General features: G+C 44.2%; 1 long non-coding RNA gene across 1 annotated transcript; it reads left to right on the forward strand.

Annotated features, from left to right (window-relative positions):
• The first annotated feature begins 8,636 nt into the window (after window positions 1-8,636).
• LOC142070788 (uncharacterized) lies at window positions 8,637-10,079 on the forward strand. The gene is made up of 3 exons (XR_012666722.1): window positions 8,637-8,840; window positions 9,485-9,577; window positions 9,951-10,079. It is a non-coding gene; the product is annotated as an uncharacterized LOC142070788 (long non-coding RNA).
• Window positions 10,080-10,427: the final 348 nt, after the last annotated feature.

The following is a 10,427-nucleotide window of genomic DNA, read 5'->3' on the forward strand; positions in this document are numbered from 1 at the left end:
ACCGCTATCAGGACATCACGAATGAGTTCCCAATGTGGATTCATCTCAAGGAGGAGTTTCCCTTCTTCTCTTCTGTAGTCTAAAAATCTACCTGTTACAGATTTTCAAAAGCTGCTTTAGATTTCTTGCTATCTGTGTTACCAGGATGATGTGGCTGAATCCATCAGCTTGGTTTAAATTCCAACCCCCACTTCAGAGATGTAGTGTTACTTGTGCACTCCTGATCTGAGGGATAGCCCAATACTGTAATAAGACTGGATAAACCAGAGTTTTCGCGCTGTCTCTCAGCTATTACATGATTGTTTAGAACTGATTAATGTGTTTGACTGAGGAAAAAATAACATGTATAGCAATTATTGCAAAGGAAGCATCTTCTGGAACCTTGTTTTGTCCCCAGTGCTTTGGTTGCCTTGAATTGCAATATCTTCCGTTTAGCTGAAGCATATGCTGTCCTACAGAAGACAAGCAGCTGTGTGTTTTGGGAGGCTAAACCTTCTCCACCTCCTCTCCCCTCTTTTTATCACTTATCTCTTGTCTATGATGTCGTCTACTGCTCTGCCTTGGTATCAGCTAATGCATTTGGTTGGTTGTTCGGGTACCCTCTGACTAGTGAGCCTGAATGTCAACAATCTAAGGGTGAACTGACCCATTAACATCCTTGTGGTTATTAATCCCATGATTGCTCACTCAGGGATGTAAAGGAGCACACCCCTGAGCACCACCGTAAGCTTCAGTCCTGTGAAGTGCCAGTGTAGACCGTGCACCAACGCTTTAACGTGGCTGTGTAGTCATGACAGAGCTGTTTAAAAAAAACAAAACAAACCCACCCCTCATGAGGGGACTGCGGCTGCCAGCGCTGGGGCACCGTCTATACTGGCATGTTACGGCGCTGAAACTTGCAGTGCTAAAGGGGGGGGGGGAGGTGTTTTTTCACACCCCTGAGCATGAAAGTTGCAGCACTGTAATGTGCCAGCGTAGACAAGCTCTTAGTGTCTAGCAACGTTATGAATTTATCCTTTTTTTCTCTCCTATGACTACAAGGGTGTTAATGGGCCACTTCACCTTGAATATGTCCCTTGGAATATGTACTAACTACTTCTATGCTAAACTAGCTGTTCAATCTTGTATTTAGCTGTGACACTGAGTGCCTTTCCCAGATCTGAGGAAGAGCTCTGTGTGGCTCGAAAGCCATCACTTACTGTATGTGAATTTAGTGAGTATTTTTAAATTGTTTTGCTTGTACTTCGTTTTTTGTCTTGTTTTAATTATACGTGTCACGCTAGTCAAGCCTAAGCATTGTAGTTTGCACGGAAGCACTACTATTTTATGACCACTAGGTGGTGGTGCGGAGTTTGGAATCGGTGTCAACTTTATATAGTGAAGTGTGTAAGTGTTGAAAAAAGAAAAGGAGTACTTGTGGCACCTTAGAGACTAACCAATTTATTTGTCTCTAAGGTGCCACAAGTACTCCTTTTCTTTTTGCGAATACAGACTAACACGGCCGTTCCTCTGATAAGTGTTGAAAGAGACCCTTGCTTTCCAGCTGAGCTATAGCTCACGTTTTAATGTCCTATGGTGGAGTATTAATTTGTCAAAAAAGATATGCAGGGGGGACCTGATGTGGACATTTCACGAATCAAGTGCTGCATCCCTGGACAGATCAATAGTTCTCTACATTTTGTTGTTCTGTGGATGGTGTAGTCAGAGAGAGATTCCCCTGTGCGTCTTGTCCTCTGCACTGCGTCCCCGCTTCCTATCTTCAAGCGGTTTTATATGTTATATCAATTTGATTACTACGCAACTGAATCAAGATATCTCATTGTTAACTGTACAATAGTCACTGTGGCTGGATCTTAATGTTACTACAGATATTCCCATTGAGCCTTAGGGATTCTCTACCATTATGACTTGAATTTTATAGTTTAAAAATACCTAATTTTGTATGTTTATGTATGAGACTCAATGCAGATAAAGGGCCAGATCCTTAGTCACAGTTGTGCTGTGCTTTGGCAGAGGCCCCAGGAGTGGAGGGAGGAGATAGTGGCTGCAAGCTATCTTTTCTTCTTGCCGAATCCTGAACTTGGCTATTGGCTGAAACGGCCCCTCGTGCAATTTAGAATGTCCAAAGGGCTACTTTAAATTACAGTATCTAAAACATTTCTCTAGTGATCACTCTGCCCACTGGTGACTTCCAGAGTTCACTGCACTCCAGCTATGCCCTAACATGACCCCTATGCCTAAGCAGGTACTATGAGGTTGGCTACTCCAGCTTTACGCCATTGGTGATTCTTCCCCTACTGGCAGGGGAGTCCCAGACTGATTGCTTAGGGTAGTTCTCCATTTCCACTACATCACTGGAGCAATAGCAAGCAGGAGATGAGGTTTGTAGGCAAGGGGGAGTTGTCTGCTAATCTTCCTATTTAAACTATTATCATGAATATGATCACAAGAGAAAAGACTCAGCCTATGACATCTTTCTGGGACAATGATGAGAAGAATCTACACTCTGATCTCTCCTCTTCCAGCCCAGGAAGGCTATACTAGTGGTGGGAAACTGAGGTAGCTGCCATGTCTACACAACAGAGAGAGGTATGTTGCTATTATATGCATGTTACATGCACACAGCTCCACAAACAAGAAATTGCAGGCTGTGGCATCTCAAGAATTGTCACTCTTCTGTCGCCAACACACTACAATTCAGGAATTAAAGATGAAAACCCTACAGCAGGATTCAGGGATATTTTTGTGTGCAACTGACCACTTTCTAACCAGGGATTTCTTTGCTGCATTTCTCAACAACTGTCCCAGAGTAATTTTGTTAGTAATAGTCTAGCAAAGAACTCATAAAGTGTAAAGGTGGACAGTGCTCCATATGTCCTGTACATGCCACGTGTCTTATTTTACTGACAAAAACTGTCCAGTATTTCTCTGGCACCAGTCTTCTGACAGGAAATGAGTTTCCAAGTTGAACAGCTAGAAAGAATGAATTATGGTTCTCTCATGCTACACCGGAGCCCAGAGCACACATTTTGGCATGTAAGGATAGAGTGGTTAGCCTGTGTGGACTTTTGAAGGTGCATTCTTAAGGCAGATGTGCAGCAATAGTAAGGCAGCGCAACATATTTTAAGGCCTTGATAATGGAGATACTTGGTATCTAATACCTCAGCGCATAGAGTGTGGTACTCTGCTTATACTCTGGTAATCTTAGTATTTCTCTGTCCGGACTGGTCTTAAATTTATAATTCTCTTTCTAGGTAAGGTCCAAAGAACTTCATTGAGGGTAATCGCCAATCTGTAGCTGTAGTGGGCAGAATCGGATTCAAAGCTGATTGGATGGCTGATGCGGGGCTAGTCCCCATCTTGTAAAGACCTACTCAGTTTTGTCCCACCTCCAATAGCTACTGGCAGGTCAGTGGAACCCAGGACCTACTGCAAGAGAGAGAAGGAAAGAAAAAGCTTGAAGAATCAGTTTGTTTTTTGCCTGGAGTTGCCACAACATCCGCTTCCCAACCCAACTGCTAGGAGAATGGCAGAGAAGGACACAAAGAAGAGGAGTCCAAGGCTGTGCTGCACCTGCTCTGTATCCCCTATCAAAGGGTGCAAAAGGAAAGGTTTGTGCCTTGTGCACTCCAGCTTCCTTTCAGCCTCAGGGACTGGAAAGGATTCACTTTGCTCCCCCTACCTTCCCCAGGAGTTCCCCACAGATGGAGCAAGGAGCAGCAGCTCAGACCATTTCGGGTATGCACCCCTGAACCTCAGGTCGTCTCATCCAACCCCCCTGTTCTCATTGGGCAGTTTGGTCTCAAGCGCCTAGACCCAGGAGAAGTTGGGAACTGTGCAGGGAGGGGAGAAGAAGAGAATCTCCCCCTAAGGAAAAAAATTTCCTCTAGGGCTAGGGATCTCCTGAGTTTGGTGCGAAAAGCACTTTCTCCTCAGAGGCTGACATCTTGTGAGGCACAGGCAGCAATGATCATGTCCTCTTACACTGAGGGAGGCCACTTGTCCAGTATTAAACTGTGTGGTCCTCTTTTTGAAAGGTTGGTCCCCAGTACTGGTACTCAACCGGATGTGGTTTTGTCCAGTATCAGACGTGAAATGCCCCTCTGCCCCTTCTCTCTCTTAAAAATGGTGCCCTCCACGTGGTGTGACCTCATACTCATTGCATATATGAGGTCATGTGGGAGGGGCAGAGTAGCATGCTCTTATGGGGGGGGATGCCACCTTTTTTGCATGATGTCACACACACCGTCACGTCGGCGAAGGTGGGCCAACATCACTCCTGGAAGCATAAGCGCCGACTCCATGGGTGCTCCGGGGCTGGAGCACCCATGGGGGGAAAAAAAAGTAGTGGCCCTGAGCATCAGCTCCTCCCTCTCCCCCCAGCACCGCCAGCAGCCCCACCAATCCGTTCCTCCCCCTCCCACCCGCCATGAGCAACAGTTCAGCAGTGTGCAGGAAGCACTGGGGGGGAAGGGAGCAGCATGAGGGTGGGGCACGCTCCAGGGAGGGGGCAGAATGGGTTGGGAAGAGGTGGGGTGGGGCCTGTGGTGGAGCAGGAGCGAAGCACCCCCCAGGAACCGAGGAAGCTGGCGCCTAAGCCAGTACTGGAATGTCAGGTATTTTGGGAACCTGTGGTTGACCGCCTTACTTACAGCCCTTCTATCCACTCTCAAAAGGGCAAGGTTAAAAAATGTCAGTTAGCAGAAGTTCACAGAATTCCTCATCTGATTCTGGTTCCCAGTTCTACCCACCCACCCCATTAGCTGCAACAGGGCTATAGTCCTGTAACTCAGTAACAGTCTATAGACCTCCTGCTCAGAGCAATGAGAGAACCAACCAAACAACCTTTCAGGATTCTATGCCTTACTGAGCTATTATTTGCTGGGGGTGGGATGGGAGTTCTGCAGCAAGATTACTGAAAACCCCTTCTGCTCCTAGGTTACTGGCTGCAGCGGCTTCCAGTGTAACATGTCTGGGCAGGCTTCTCTGGCAGAACATCTCACAGAAAATCAGAGGAATAGAAAAGTTGACAGAAAATGACTCACAAATGTCTGGGCTAACTCAGACCACACTTACGCTGTGGTCAGCCATGCCACCACTGCCAGGTTAACAGAACACAGCTTGTGCTGCGGGTTGGCCAGTACTGAGAGAACACACTGAGGAGCTGTGGACCTCGCCCTGAGAAAGAATGGCAGAATTTGTGGCTGTTTACCTGAAAAAGTCACTCTTTCGAAGGGCTAGGTAAAATATCTGGCCCTCTCTGACAATCCATTAAGGGAGATGTGTTTAACTCATGGTTAAAGTGATCTGCAGTAGTTAAAATTTCTTGTTGTTTGTTGCCGAGGTGTTTTTGTTTTTGTTTGCAAGGTGCTGATGCAAGGCGAGTTTTTTGTTTCACAGTCCAGATTCCAGAGGGGGTAGGAGCTAGATGTAGAAGCACCTCAAAACTAAGTGTGTGGGAGGGTCTCCCTCATCAGCCATTCAATCAGCTTTGACCTATTCTTTTGAAGAAGAGAAACATTTTCACAAGTAATTACATAAAAAGCAGAGCAGGAGAATTTATCATGGGCCATTCAGTAGTCATACATTTTTTTTGTAAGAGAGACTTAACCTTCAGGTCTAAGTTGGACAGAAAAATTAGAGGGGCTGTGATGCTGTATGATTGAAATGTGAACAGGTATAACGTTGTTGCTACCACTGTAACACAACTGCAACAAATCTTACACAAAGTTTGTCATGTAAAGTATTTAATGGAAAAGTTACAATCTATCAAATATGATTATCCTGTTTATATGCATATATCATTTTTATATCTAAAGTTATTAATATTGACTATGTAGCAGTATTTCAAATGTGTCTGTTCCTGGGGTAACAACAAATAACATCTACATTGAAGCCAGACAGCTTTGTGTTGATGGCCCATCAGAGGCAATTAACTCTCATAATGGGCCACAGAAGAAACTCATTCCACCCCATGGCTCTTCATGCAGATGCCTTCACCTCCAAGTAGCCAATGGCTTGCCCCTGTGAGCCAGCAAGCCCTGTAAGGGCAAGTGATCCTGGACTCCATCTTGTGCCTGTACTTTTCCACAAGCTGTGCTGTGGGCTTTGTTTGGGACAGTAAAATTCCATCCATATGGCAGAGGGTATAAAAGACTCTGGAAACATCTCCACTTTATTTCTTTGGACTGGATTTCTAACCAGGAAGCACTAAATAAGGACTGATGACCCCCAAGCTATTTGGGTAATTTCCAGAGAGACTTTTGCAAACTAGCAGTTTTATTCTTTTGCTGCTTCAAACCTGATATAAGAACTTTTTCAGTCGCTTGTAAGTATATGATTTCCTTAACCATTTCAAATTTTTTTCTTGTAAACAAATAGCATGATTATTGGGTAAGATCTGAGTTATATATTGACCTGGCTATAAAGCTTATCTCTTGGGATCAAAAGAACTCTTTGATTAAATTGGTTTTCAATAACCACTCTTCATAAAGCTTAGAGTCTGGGTGGTGAAATAAGTGCTGGAATACCAAAGGAGACTGCATTTTTGACTTCTTGTCTCACCTCACTGGTTAACAAGCTTATTTTTATTACTGGTTTGGTATATCTTCTGATGACTAACCACCAGTTTGGGGTGAGTGTGCCCCATTTCTCAGCAGTTTGTCCTGAATCTGGTATTCTCAGCTGTGACCGCCTATCAGTTTGGGGGCATTATAATAATTTGCTTAATATGCTACACTTTGTCGTCTCACAATGAATGGACTATCAGACTTGCTCAAGTGTGTGTGATTATGCTGCAGCTTATTGAGGATGTGTTGCAACTGGGTTATTGTTGAATACTGTAGAAACCCACAACACAATGTTAATGCTCCATAGTTAAATCAGTAAATGCAGAAGTTAGGTTTTGTATTCTAATCTCTTACTATTATGACTTATGATAGTCTGCATTATCATGCCGTTAGATAACCCTGGATATATAAAATTATACTGTATTACTAGCCTATTTCCCCTTGTTTTTTCCTACCCCCTCCCCGCTCAGACATTCTGGTTAAACTTGGATTTATGCTGGAAATGGCCCACCTTGATTATCATAGACATTGTAAGGAGAGTGGTCAGTTTGGATGAGCTATTAGCAGCAGGAGAGTGAGTTTGTGTGTGTGTGTTGGGGGTGGGGTGGGGTGAGAAGACCTGGATTTGTGCTGGAAATGACCCACCTTGATTACCGTGCACATTGTGGGGAGAGTGGTGGCTTTGGATGGGCTGTTACCAGCAGGAGAGTGAGTTTGTGTGTGTGTGTTTTTGGAAAGGTGGGGGGGGGGGGTGAGAGAACCTGGATTTGTGCTGGAAATGGCCCACCTTCATTTTAATACACATTGTAAGGAGAGTGATCACTTTAGATAAGCTATTACCAGCAGGAGAGTGGGGTGGGAGGAGGTATTGTTTCATGGTCTCTGTGTATATAATGTCTTCTGCAGTTTCCACAGTATGCATCCGATGAAGTGAGCTGTAGCTCACGAAAGCTCATGCTCAAATAAATTGGTTAGTCTCTAAGGTGCCACAAGTACTCCTTTTCTTTTTGCGAATACAGACTAACACGGCTGTTACTCTGAAACCTTCAGAAGCAGTGTGAGCACTTAATTCAAGATTGTGTTGAAATGTATATGTAGCAGAGACACAGTTAAGGTTGTCCTTTCTATCTTTAACTTTCAAGTTTCCTGACTTTTGAGTCCTTAACTGTATAACCTTAACATGGGAAGGGTGTGGGAGGAAAAATAGCCTACCTGCCATTCTTTTCTTTAGGATTTTTTGGGAGGGAGGGGATAATTTAGAATTTCTTGAACTAAGTGATTGATAAAGATTTGAGTTGATTATGTGAATGCACTGACAGTTTGTGTTCAGTTGCAGAATCTGGTAGTGCTGCTCTAATAAAATGGCTGCCAGTATTCCCATGATGAATTCAATTTTTCAGGATCTTTCAGGACCATTTGAATATAATATGCAGATTGTCAAGAAGCTTTTTGTTTTTTCTGAACAATTTGATTTTTTGAAAAGAAAATATCACAAACCGCTTCTTGTAATATTTTTCAGTGGAACTGTGGATGCTTAACAGGGGCAGAATTTCGCCTTTTCTTATTAGGTGTAACATGCAGAGTCCACAAAATCCCATTGATTGCAGCAGGATCTTGTATAGCAAGGCTTCCATTTTGAATAGTTCTACTGACAATTGTATGCAGCTGAATAGCTTGTCAAAATTGTCTTGTATGGTTGTAACTGAGAGTACTGGCCCCTTTAAGAGCAAATGCTGCTTGCCTGCCCATTACTGGGGCTCACCCCTCTATGACCTGGCAAATAGGAGCATATGATGAAGACAGCCATATATCTGGAGTGGCAGGACCATACAAAGAACAGATTGTGGCTGGGAGAGCCCAGAGCAGTTGTGGGGGTCTCATTAAAGAGAACTGGGCAAACAGGTGGGGCTGTGGGAAAGGCTTGTTAATGAAGAGGCAAGAACTTGTGCTGGGGAGGGGTTAATTAGGGGACAGAAGAGGCTGGGTCGAAACAGTAGTGGTGTGGAATGAGGCAGAGTTGGCACCTGTGTGTTTTGTTTACAGAATTCAGCCTTGGGATTGCAGTGAGGGAATCCTTCCTTTCTCCTTCTGCATTAACAGAGGAGGGGACTGTTTATCCTTGAGAGAGGGTACTGGGACTATTGTGCTGTGTATCCTTTGGACTAGTTTTGTTTGCCCTGAAAGGGGAGGGCTTTATAGTTTGGCTGAAGGGGGAACTGATCTATACCACAAAAGAAATTGAAGCATGGATGCAATTTGATAGAGGAAAGGTAAGAGATCTGAAATGGGGCATAGTATTGTTTCAGACAAATCCTATGATGCATTTTAATCTCTGATAACATTAGGTGTTATCCTTGTCAGATGGAAAGCTTCAAGAGTTACTGACACTTGTGGTGACTTGCATGTGAAAGCTATATTTATTGCAAAATATATTACGCAAAACTACATTTTTTTTCACTATGCTTATTCTGTGTTCAGCAGAATCTATTTGTTTTGTCCAATCTAGAATTATCTAAAGTGCGGATATTTTAAAGTTGGACAGCAAGTGAAATTACCCCCAAAAGGCTCTGTTTTGTTCCTGAGCTCTTGTTGTTGGCATGTGTGTTTTGTTTTTAACACTTAACTTTATTCTCTCTCTCGTAGCAATATTTCTTCTTGCTGCAGCAAAAAGGATATTTACTGCTTATAGTGGTTTTGTTTAAGGAATCTGTGGGTTTTTTGTTGTCATTTGTTTTACAGTGGGATCCACTTTTGCATTCTCCCATTAGGGGAAACCAAACCCTAGTTCTATTGGGGGGGGGGGGGAACCTCCCATCTCTTCATGTATTTATTCCTGCTCCTGTATTTTCCACTCTATGCATCTGATGAAGTGGGTTCTAGCCCACAAAAGCTTATGTCCAAATACCTTTGTTAGTCTCTAAGGTGTCACAAGAACTTCTTGTTGCGCCTCTGCATAGGAGCCAGAGCAGGGACCTGCTGCTGCTGCTGCTTCCGGGAGCCACTTGAGGTAAGCACTGCTCGGAGCCTGCACCCCCTAAGCCTCTCCCCCTGCCCCAGCCTGGAGCACCCTCCTACACCCCAAACTCCTCATCCCCAGCCCCACCTGAGAGACCACACCCCCAGCCGGAGCCCCCTCCCGCACCCCAAACTCCTCATTTCTGGCCTCACCCCATATTGTGAGCATTCATAGCCCGCCATATAATTTTTACTCCTTGATGTGGCCCTTGGGCCAAAAAGTTTGCCCACCCCTGATCTAAACTGACCTCCAGTATAACACAGCCCATAGAAATTTCCTGAAATAACTCTTAGAGCTCATCTTTCAGAAAACATCTAATCTTGATTTTAAAATTGTTAATTACAATTTGTCTGTTCTTCCAAAGGTGAAGAATTCCAGCCGCAGTGTTGGTTGTAATTGTGGATGTTTCCATCCCTATTTTTAACTAACTGCATTTCAACTATGGAAACAAGTAGATCCATAACTCAGTCAGAAATTCAACTTCCCCAGCATTCAAGGTAAGAGAGAGATCACTGGATTCCGGCCTGGAGCATGCACATGTCAAGGTAAAACAATCTTAACAAACTGCATTTGCTCAGTTTGACATACTGGGGTACAATTCAGATTAGTGGGGGGCTTTGTCATGCCTGCCCTGCAACCTTGGGTGCTTTACAATGCCTTGTGGCTGTAGCTCCCACCTGTGTCATTCACAGCCTTCCTGCGTGCAAGCCACACCCTGAGTGAGTGTGTGTAACTGGAGCCTGCCATCTACACCCTAGTAAAAGTTCTTACCAGCCTTGGTTATACTGCTGGGTGACCCCAGTACAACCCCAGTTCCAGATCTTCCCCCAGAAATGTATGT

Source organism: Caretta caretta, chromosome 2 (assembly GCF_965140235.1).
Source record: "Caretta caretta isolate rCarCar2 chromosome 2, rCarCar1.hap1, whole genome shotgun sequence".
NCBI lineage: Eukaryota > Metazoa > Chordata > Testudines > Cheloniidae > Caretta > Caretta caretta.